Consider the following 11,084-nt stretch of genomic DNA (forward strand, 5'->3'; position numbering starts at 1 on the left):
AGGTTTTAATGTAAAACTTATGAAATTTCCACACATAATAATTATTATAGAATTTAAAATATCAATACTAGGAATTAATGAGAAATACATGCTTAATCCCTAAAGAATTACGGAAGAAATTCATACTAATATATTACAATGCAAAATAATGTTTTTCTGTTTTACTTGTTTTCTTTTACAGCAAAAGAAATAATTACTCAAATTACACAATTAAGAGTTTTATAGCAATAATTTTATGGTGAGTATTTACAATCTCCCATTAGCATTCAGTTAGTTACCCTTACAAATAAGTTTTGATATAGAAGAATACGTGCTGTGTTTTCTTCCTGTGTTTTGTACTGCATTTCTTCTCAACTATTAGGTTAGGAACAGCAATTTTCTAGGTTCATAGATCACATTAGTGTTTTATACAATCCTTGCCTTTCACCTACACAGGAATAGTTCTTGTGAGTAAGGATTTATCCCCACATTGCTTCAAGTCTCTAACTTCTCACCAAGAATTATTATAGGCATATGTGGGAATTTTTAAATCTGATTTCCTCCATCCTTCTGGGTGTCATCAAAATTACTTTTCTGACGCTCCTGAGCCTCAGAACCATTGATAAGAAAGGATATTCCAAACCTCCACTCAGGTAATCATTCTTGGTACACTCAAGGTTTTGGTTGTAAATACCACAATCATTGAGAAGCTCTTTTCCTTCTTTGATGACTGCAATACTCGTGTCCTTCTTATTTGCTCACACCTGCATAATGGTACATAGCAGAAATGACACAAAGTGTACATTTCTCATATTTTTTGTTTCAGAAATAGTATCACAAAGAGAAAGACATTTGCTAAATTAACTCTATTCCCACACAGAACTTAGTATATCCCCACATGAATTTTTCACTTACCAAGCCTTAAGACAAAGAATCACCTATTTCTCTGCCAAATACAGGACTCAGGGGAATGAGGAACATTACTGCTCAGTACAGCTCAACATGAACTTACCAACAGGGCTCTGTCTGCAACATCACTGTATAGGATGCATTCACTCACCCATGGAATTCTTATTGGAGCTTCTCCCATCCATGGTTCTGTACCTTCCTCCAGCTTGACAATCAATTTGGGCTTAAAAACACAGTGCCCTGTTTAGAGGAAACAGTACAGAATCATTCCACGTTCTGGATCATCCCTGCTGTAATGACCTCAGAAATTATGGTATATAATGTTGCTCCTAAATCTAGTTTCTAATTTCTCATGAGCTCTATGGTTGAAGTTTCCTGTAAATAGAAGCTTTGGGTTTTTTTTTCTCCTCATTGTTTCTGCTTGAACTCAATGCATGGCCAAGGTCCCTGAGCTCTTTTGCTCAAGGCTAGTGTTCTACATCTTTCAATAACAGTTTCCCTACTCCTTTTAGATTGGCTAATTGGAACAAAAGAGTCTGTTTCATGGGGACTCTTGCTCCTGGGGTGGTGTCAAACCTTGTTCTTCAGGATTCAATAGCTAGGATTACAGGTATGAAATGGCATGCCCAGTTCCATTTTTTTTTACTTTTAATGTCCTTTTTATACTAGTGATTTGCAGAACACACATTCAGGAGTCATGCATTTTAGTATAGATTATATATCCATCTATAACAATCATCTCAATTTCAGAACAGTCCCCTCTTAATAAAACATATGTGAGAAATGTTGCCAAACTGTGGCTATTTACTTCTTGAAGAATAAAAATATAATTGCCTCTGGAGGAATATCATTAAGGGGAGGGTTTTCTTTGAAAGTAGTAACACTTCCCATGGACTGGAATCTTACTTCTAAAGAGCATAACACTTTTATATATATTCACAGTTCTACTAAAAACAAAGCACTTGACCTTGTGAGTCAATGTGACTTTTGTTTGGTTTTTGTTTTATTTGTGAGGCCTGGGGCTAGAACTCAGGGCCTGAGCACTGTCCCTGGCCTTTTATTGCTCAAGGCTAGGCTAGCACCCTGCCACTTGAGCCACAGCGCCACTTCCAGCTTTTTCTATATATGTGGTGCTGAGTAATCGAACCCAGGGCTTCATGTATAGGAGACGAGCACTTTACCAGTAGACCATATTCCCAGCCCATCAGTGTGACTTTTGCTCACCCAAGAGCACCAAGTTAGTGTAGGTCTCCAGCACTACATCTCTATATAGGGTCCTCTGAGCAATGTCCTGGTCCTGTCACTCCTCCCAGCTGAAGTCCACAGCTACAACTTCAAAGGACACGAGCTTCTGTAATGGCACATTTTCATCAAGAAATTATCCCTGAGTCATGAGAAGATCAAGTCTGGAATTTTATTCTTCTTCATGTATGCTTTTCTCTTACATAAAATGTTTGGAACTTGTTCCATTATCTGTATAATATAATAAAGAAAAATCTATGTAGAAATATTTGGCTCTATTTTACTAATACAAAGTTTCCCTAATATATCAGACCATTTCTCTGTTATTAGCAATAGAGAGAAGAGAATTCTGAGGTGCTACAAGTCTGGCATGACAACATTAAGGCTAATTCTTCTGAAGCTTTATGCTTCAGCCTAAGGATGGTCCTTGTTCTGTACATAACATATTTGGTTACTGTTTTAGGAACAAAACATTCAAATTAGCCAAGCAGATAAGAGCTAACACATAATGAGGTTTTCAAAGGACTATATGAGCCCTTGCATGTATGTGAATGTCACATATTCTACCATACATGGCATCTAAATACTTGAAAAAAGATGACATCTCTATTAAATATGCAGTCTGCAAACCAACTGTCAATTTTCTATGAATAATACAGTATATTCAAGAGGGTGGGAAAATAGCTTTGTGGTTGACTGCTTGCCTATCATGCATCAAACCCTGGTTGAATAAATCAGTATCACATAAACAGAAATGACAAGTAGTCTCATTGTGGCTCAAGTGGTAGAGTGCTTTTCTTGAGCCAGGGCACCTCAGGTAGAGTGCCCAGGCCCCCAGTTCAAGACCTATTACTGGAAAACAACAATGACGACGATAGAAAAACCAACTTTCCCCATAGGATTTAAATTGGAACAGATATCAGAGGTTATTTACAGTATATAGAAGAATGTTTGCAGGTTTCACTACAGGAAGGATGCCTGCAGGTTACTTGTAAGAAAAATAGGATATATCAGATGATTCAAACATGTAATAAGTAAGGAAATTACCATCATAAACATAATCACAATATAAATATAGTATGGATACACAGAAAAATACATAAGTATAAATAGACATGTGGCACTGTTTGACATTACCAAAAAAACCCACAATATGTGAAGAAATTGTATCCAAAGAGACATACATTAAATACAGAGAAATCAAAAGACACAAACAAATTAATACAAAATACCATAGGAAAAATGAAGAATGAAAAATACAAATACACATAGTCTGTGAGGAAATGAACATCAGTATAAATGGTATGAGCACTGACACAGACCACGGATAATAACAGACAGATCATGTATCTCCATAGTAAAAGCTTTATGCTCAATATCGAACTTTCAAAACACATAAATTAAATGTCTTTTTGTTAATATGCCATTGTTATTGGAGAACATTAATTCTCTTAATAACTCATAGAACAACAAAAGTCCGTGGGAAGACACTTATTGACGACATGGTCATAACCTAAAGACAGTAATAAAACACAGTTGTGTGACATTTACCAAGACAAACAGAATGAAAGTAAAAATAGGGCTGGGGATATGGCCCAGTGGCAAGAGTGCTTCGTCATATACATGAAGCCCTGGGTTCAATTCCCCAGCACCACCTATATAGAAAATGGCCAGAAGTGGTGCTGTGGCTCAAGTGGCAGAGTGCTAACCTGAGCAAAAAAAAAAAAAAAAAAAAAGGCAGGGACAGTACTAAGGCCCTGAGTCCAAGTTCCAGGACTGGCAAAAATAAAAATAAAATGAACTGTTCTAGACGGGGGAGGAGGAGAAGAAAAAGGAGGAGGAATAGAACAAGAACAAGAAGAACATGAAGAAAAAGAAGAAACAACAATAACAGCAAGAGGCAGAACAAGAACAACAACAACAAGAAAAAAAAGCAGAAAAGTATCTGTATTTTCTGTGAGTACACTGAAAACTGTAGACTGGTATTTGAACTAGAAAAGTGAAAGGGAATAACAATATTGAGAGACACGGGCTACAAAAAGACAAGTGACTACAAAAGCAATACTTGCAAAACTCTTTGGTGTAAATGACCTAATGATGAAACTGGAACCTCTCTGTACATCAGTTTGACAATAAAAATTTTAAAAATATATAAAAAAAAGAAAGTAAACATAAACCTCTAGACAAAATTCAGAGAAATTGACAGGAGAAATAAAGCTATAGAATATTAATATTATATTATAATATTAGAATAATATAATATAATAATATAATAGTATAATATATTATTATTATTATATTATACTATTATATTATACAGAATATTAAAATTATATTATATATTTCCAATAACCAATGAGTGAAATAAACATAGGGAATTTAGAATGGATCTGGAACAAAATATACCCAAGCACTGTGATTTTTCCTATGTTAAAAATTACTACCCTTCAAGTGTGAGAGCAAAGCAAATGTTTTCCTTATGCATGCTGAGTTCACATGTAATACCTCGTGGAGGGTGGAGGTAGGTATGGCACAGAACTCAAGGAATATAGGGTGAAACTGTCGCAGTCACTGTATACAGTTGAAAGTCTACTCTACAACTTGTGGGTCAAGACAGGAGTGAGTGAGTATGAGAGTGACAAAACAACATTTGTCACAGTATAAAAAGAAATGCAGGGGCTGGGAATATGGCCTAGTGGCAAGAGTGCTTATCTCATATACATGAAGCCCTGGGTTCAATTCCTCAGTACCACCTATATAGAAAATGGCCAGAAGTGGCGCTGTTGTTCAACTGGCAGAGTGCTATCCTTGAGCAAAAAAGCAAGGGTCAGTGCACAGGCCCTGAGATCAAGGCCCAAGACTGGCAAAACAAACAAATAAAAACAAAGACAAGCATCACATAGTCAGACCTGCCACAAACAGGTGGCCAATGAGATTACAAAGAAAAGAAATGGAAAAAACACAATAATTACCTGACTCATGGAATTGTAATCTCTATACACAGCCTCTATAATAACAATAAATTAAACTAATTATATAAAAATTCATCCATCAAATTGTGCTACCCAAGGCTATGTGATTACTGGAGAAAATAAGAAAATGTACCAAAGATAGAAGGACAGTTCCATTTATTAGAAATAAAATGCTACACTTAATTTGGTTTTTTTGTTTGCTTTTATTACCAGTCCTGGGTCTTGAACTCAGGGTGTGAACATTGTTGCTGGTTTCTTTATTGCTCAAGGATAGCACTCTACCACTGAAATTAACTTGCTAATAAACAGGTTGAAGGCATGGTTCAGGTGAGAGGTTCAAGTAAAAGAAACACCACAAAGCAGTCATGGGATTGAACTGATGAGCTTTTGAATAAACACAACTGTAAAGTCTACTGGTTTTCCTTTGGGAAATGGGCACTAACAAGAAATATGTACCAAGAGTACTTTAAGAACATATAGCTTACTCAGTCCTGTAGGATATTTGAAGGTGTTTGTGACCACACTATTTCAGTCACTCCAGTAAAGCTTCATTAAAACAGTTTAATATTATTAAAGAGGATGTGGTTTCTGATTAGTTGCCAGCAAACCCTCACTCTCCCTGAGAAGTGACTTCCTGGGAGTGATTGAATCACATAACAAGTGTGACCATGTTTTCATCACATAAAGACAAAAAGCCCAATCAAACTGCAGGGCTGGGAATGTAGCTCATCTGTACTTTGCTTGCTTAACATGCATGAATCCCGGGGTTCCATCCCATAGCACCACATAATAAGGAAAAAGCATCGGTGGTGTAGTGGCTCCAGTGATAGTCTTGAGGCCAGAGAGGCTCAGGGACAGAACCCAGCCATTGAGTTTAAGGCTGAAAATCAAACAAAGGAAAAAAACCCTAGAGACCAATTGAAGCAAATCTAGATAGAATGTAAAATATTATCAGCTACATAATGTACAATCCAACTTTGTCTTATTTAGGTATGTTTTCTTGAAGCTGAATATACTTTTCCATTTTAAATCTCAGACTCCATTGAGTTCATAAAATGTAATGTAAAACTAAGTGATAAATCAAAAGCAACTCACCTGAGATCTATCCATTCTGTGTTGCTGTTGACAATGAACAGAATATTCTGGAAGCAAGGTTGGGAAAAAAGGCAAATGAGGTAGTCAGGAAAGGAACTATTGGAAATTTGCCCCCAGAATTTCCTGCTGAAAATATTATACATTGGCTGGAAAAGAATAAAGACTTTTTAAGGGAGAAGAATCTTTTAGGTTTCAATTAGATCATTTAAACTGGCCAATAAACACAAACCCAAGTCCATTAGTTAGTAGATAGATATTATAAAAGCAATTCATATCTATATTAACTACATTCAGAATTGGTGAAAACTTCAGTGTCAGAACAGTCTTAAAAAGGCCTCAGTGCTGGGCTGGGGATATAGCCTAGTGGCAAGAGTGCCTGCTTCGGATACACGAGGCCCTAGGTTCGATTCCCCAGCACCACATATACAGGAAACGGCCAGAGGTGGCGCTGTGGATCAAGTGGCAGAGTGCTAGCCTTGAGCAGGAAGAAGCCAGGGACAGTGTTCAGGCCCTGAGTCCAAGGCCCAGGACTGGCCAAAAAAAAAAAAAAAAAAAAAAAAAGGCCTCAGTGCTAATCTTCCTAAACACAGTCATATGAAGAACCTTGGCTTTTCTGCTGGACATACATGGCCTAACACAAATCAGAACCAACCATCCTCACTCAAGCAACCAAATGATTAAAGTCTCATGTTAATGAAACAATATCAACACAAAATACCAAGCTGAGTACACCTGAAAATGGAGTTCCATAAAACTTAAAACAAATGAAATGGCTGTGTGCTCTTGCCTGTAAAATATGATTTTTGATTACAGAGGAAATGCTAGTATTCCAGTTTTTTAACACAAGTATGGAAGATGGAAACTCAAAATACACTAATGTGAATTTCTACAGTGTTGTACAAAAAAATGAAAATCTACTCTGTAGCCTTTAGTGAGGGTATTTTTTCTAAGAGAGATAATATGAATCACTTGAAAACAATATTGTACATTACTGTAGGGTTTTGCTATATCACAAGAATATGTTCTTACTTAAACAAATTTAAGTGGATGGGACTATGGCTCAGTGTTGAGTGCTTGCCTGGCATGCATCAAGCCTTGGGTTTGATTCCTCATAAAAGGAAAAAGCCAGAGTGGTGCTGTTGATCAAGTAGTAGAATGCTGGCCTTGGGGAAATGAGGCTGAAGGACATTGCCTAGATCCCAGAGTTCAAGCCCAGGAATGGAAAGAAAAAAAAAATTGAAATAAATTCATTGTAAGTGAAGTGTCCATAATCAATGCTTGAGAACAATGGTGTTATTGATTTCAGGGTGTGATATCTTCCTTTTCTCTTCGGATTTGGACTAACTTCTTACTCACTAGTGATTTGCAAGGGCTAACCTGAGAACCTGAGTGACTAAATATAAGTTTAACTGTTAAAGTTATAACAGCTTCTAAACCCTGGTGATGACTCCATGCTAGAGGGATGCACCCTCAACCCATGAGACTAGTTTTATGTAGCTTGCCATTTAAAAATATAGGGAGCTCTTATTCCCCTCTGTACCTAGATAGTAACCATGGTAACAGACAGTAAAAATGATCATAGTCATAGACTATAGAAATAACCATAATAGTAGTAGAAATGCCATGGTAACTGTTGGGATGGAGTACTGGATTGTTCCAGCCCATCAAGCTTGCTTAGAGGTAATGGGAAAACATGGTAGCAATTGTTAACATAAAGTTGGCACTAGGTCAGCATGACTGCAAATTCTGCTTCTGTAAATGGCTTGCAAACCCATTTGTGACTTGCTCTATGCCTGCTTTAAGCCCCTGCATTGGTGCTGCATGACCACCTGCTGTCAGTTCCTGATACCAAGACCAGTTCCCATTATCAAAGCCAAAATAGATATCTGAAATGGAAGATAGCCAATAGAAATAGGACAAGGCTAGCTTGCTCAATGCCATCCAATTAAGTGTCTGCCAAGTTGGAAATACCCTGCCCCTGTTGTAATCACAATAAAAACCCTGCCTATCTGAGGGTCGGGGTTCTCAATCCAGATCTCCTGTGTTGGTGACGGTTGAGAGTCCAGGCTTGCAATAAAGACTCTTGTGCATTTGCATCAGAATCGGCTCCTTGGTGGTCTTTGGGGACCTGAAATCTGGGTATAACAGACTAAACAGCCCTGCTTAAAAATTTAAAGTTTTCTATTGCACATTATTGTATTACAAATGGGAGACCATTGTAGCTGGCTCTGGTGACACCTGGCCCTATTTCTAGCTACTCGGAAGTGTGATATCTGAGGATGACAAATTGAAGCCAGATAGCATAGCAAAGTCTGGGAGCCTTTTATCTCCAATAACCCCCCCCCCAAAAAAAAAATACCTTGAAGTTTAACTATGGCAGAAGTAGTACAACATTAGTCTTGAGCAATAGAAGCTGGTACATGCTCAGTGCCTAGACCTTCAGCCAAAGAACAAGCACTAGCACACATAAAAGGCCTTGTATCATATTTAAATTATATATTATCAATTGTTTCAGAACACCTGGTAGGCATTGTCTTGCTTTATAATTAAGGTAATACAGGCTCATTGCTATAGTGCAGAATTTGTCACTTGTGAAGAACAGAAAAACTAAAGTGTAGAATGTTAGCAACGTTTTAAATTCAGAATACAATAGGAAGGCCTGAGGATTAAAATAGAATCAGCAAGTTTCAAATAAGGTATTGCAAAGCAATGCTTATGTTTCACTGACATCAATCCCCAAAGCAAAATTCCTACATGAATATTACTTCTTTGGGCAGACAGTAACAAAATGAGTAACCCTAGCTAAATGTTTAGTTAATTAGGTATCTAATAAATCAAACAACCTTGGGAAAGCAACACTGTCTTAAGTTACTCTTCTTAGTTTTCTTCTAAGGCCAAAAAACAGTTACAAAGACTTTCTGAAAGAACCAACAAGGTAGAGCTAGCATCAATACATCCAATTCAAGGGCATTTAGGATAAGTTTGAAAGATCACAAACTGCAAATGATAGTGAGAAGAAGAGGCTGGCTAAGTTAATGAGAATAGGATTAGGGTGTTACATGCATACTTTTAGTTGTGAATCTATCATTTCACCCCCAAACCACAGCCACAAGACCCATTTGATAATGACGCTGTGACTTCTTCCTTAATGAACTTCATCTCTCCCCCTAAAAGTTAATCTAAAACTTCTAGCACCAAGTGATTGACAGTGTTACAGAAACTAGTACCTTGTGAATCTCATAGTCAGTGAAGTTGAACTGATTATTGCCTAAGGCAAGAAACCTAAATAGATCTTTCCTTTCCTATGCTTTTCTCCTTCTGCTTTTTGGGCTTGCCTAACTTCAGAAGATCTCTTGCTTCAGCAGGGACATTCCTATCATAGGATGCCCTCCTTTGAATACTGATAGACTTCATTCTATAAGCACACGACCATAACACAGTACTCCAGTATTCCATGTGGAATAGTCTCTAGAAAGAAACCTGGGTGAAGACAAAGCTGGTCTGCTATGACGGCTAACAAGGCACGAGCAGACCCATAAGAAACATTTCATAGAGTTCATTCTCCATTTCTTATTGCAACAAACAACACACAACTGTAAAAAATTACAATGGAAGCTGGCCATGGTTTTCAGTTAGACACTTCAATTATTTTAATTTGTCTAAAAGTTTAATATAGTTCTTTTTAGAAGAAAATGTCCCAAGAGTTTCTGGAATTCAACTTTGAGGAAATCAAATCAGAAGTACTTTTGAGTGAGGGCACACACATGGCTGTAGGTAATAAAGACACCAGGCTAGTCTGTGCCCCTGACTGACATGTCCTGAGCTGCTGCTGTCATAGTGCTTGCCTTTATGGGAGCAGAGGAAGAAATCGCTGACACCTGTTTTTGTGATGGTCCTTTTCCTTCTGTGCTTCTTTGCAGCATCTGAATGATCACCAAATGTGCTCTGAGGTGGAGAATGCCATGTTTTTCTCTTATGGCTGTGTCTATTTGAATATTTCAAGGCATCTGTGATATGCCTGGCCTAATGTGGGGGGATGCCTGATTGTGGTGTCTTTGAAGGTGCTCACTGTGCCTATGGGACAGGTTCAGGACCTGGAGATGCACGTTCCCAAGTGAGTCCACCCCTTGTAATGTCTTCTGGGACTGTGTGATCTAGACCATGACTGCTTTTGTGATCTTGACTAACTCACTTTGCTGCCTTTTCTTATACCAGTTCGTAAATAGCTTTTGGAAGTCTGAGGTCTGTCTTTGGGTTTGGTTTTGTCCATCTTCGCAGTGATTGAGGCTGGGGACTTCTCTTCCTCCATTCTTTTTGTAGGTGACAATGGCTTGAAGCCTGGTGACAATTTCCCAAGGTGTACAGAGCCAGGGTCCCATCTTATTACTGTCCTTTTGCTTTTGACTTTGCTTCAAGACTACTGGTCTCTTCTCTATTTCTTGTACTAGTAATTCATAGTGTGATTATTACCTTGTATAAGCCAGAGTGTCTTAATGTAGATACTGGGAATCTCATATTTTGAAAGTTGTAAAAAAAGGGACAAAAGGGCATGCAAATGTACACACACACACACACACACACACACACACACACACAGAGCACAACACAGGATGGTCTCCGGTTGGAAAGGAACAAAAACATTGGTCACTAGAATATCATGTAATTCCAGGCAATGTGTACTAGGGTTTGATTATGTTTACTTTATAAATATGAAAATACATAACAATGATTTTATTAATTCGCTTGGCAGGAGGCAGAAGCACAAGTCCTCCAGCATGCTCAGCTCAGCCTTGACAAGTTTTTGTTTGTTATGAAGATAGTCAAGGACCAGAGGGTTGGGAGTCCTTTTTCCTCTTGCCTGAGGTGGTTCAGTACACTCATTTTCCT

The sequence above is a fragment of the Perognathus longimembris genome, chromosome 3 (assembly GCF_023159225.1).
Source record: "Perognathus longimembris pacificus isolate PPM17 chromosome 3, ASM2315922v1, whole genome shotgun sequence".
Lineage (NCBI taxonomy): Eukaryota > Metazoa > Chordata > Mammalia > Rodentia > Heteromyidae > Perognathus > Perognathus longimembris.